Here is a 488-nt window from a genome sequence, read left to right on the forward strand (position 1 = left end):
GGTCACTGGTGCCCATATCCAGCAGTCACAGTGCGAGGGGCGGGGGACACCCTGGACAGGTCGCAAGTCCATCACAGGGCTCATTCATGCATTTGAGAAATCCTGCAGCATTTTTAGGAAGCCATGCTGAGGAGCAAAACGACAGGTGGGGACCAGAAACGCCTTTTGGTACCAGAAACACCCCTGGGACGTGTCTTTAAGCCAAACTTCCTCACGGCAGAGGGAATTAAGAAGAGGCAGTGATGTTCGATACTGCCTGTTTTCTTTCYGWTACTGATACAGAGAAAAAAGTAGGCTGGTGTCGGTGGTGCTGATCTGATACAGATACTTTGCGCAAACACACATAATGTGTCTGTTAAAGCTAAAAAAGTAGCATTTTTCAAATAACCACTTCTTAAAGAATACAAGACAGAGTAATTTATTTATTAATAATTTATTTATTAATTTAAAAGTCTTCCTAACCTCAACCCTATTATATTCTTTAGCAT

This window comes from Austrofundulus limnaeus, unplaced genomic scaffold, assembly GCF_001266775.1.
Source record: "Austrofundulus limnaeus strain Quisiro unplaced genomic scaffold, Austrofundulus_limnaeus-1.0 Scaffold13, whole genome shotgun sequence".
In the NCBI taxonomy this organism is placed as follows: domain Eukaryota; kingdom Metazoa; phylum Chordata; class Actinopteri; order Cyprinodontiformes; family Rivulidae; genus Austrofundulus; species Austrofundulus limnaeus.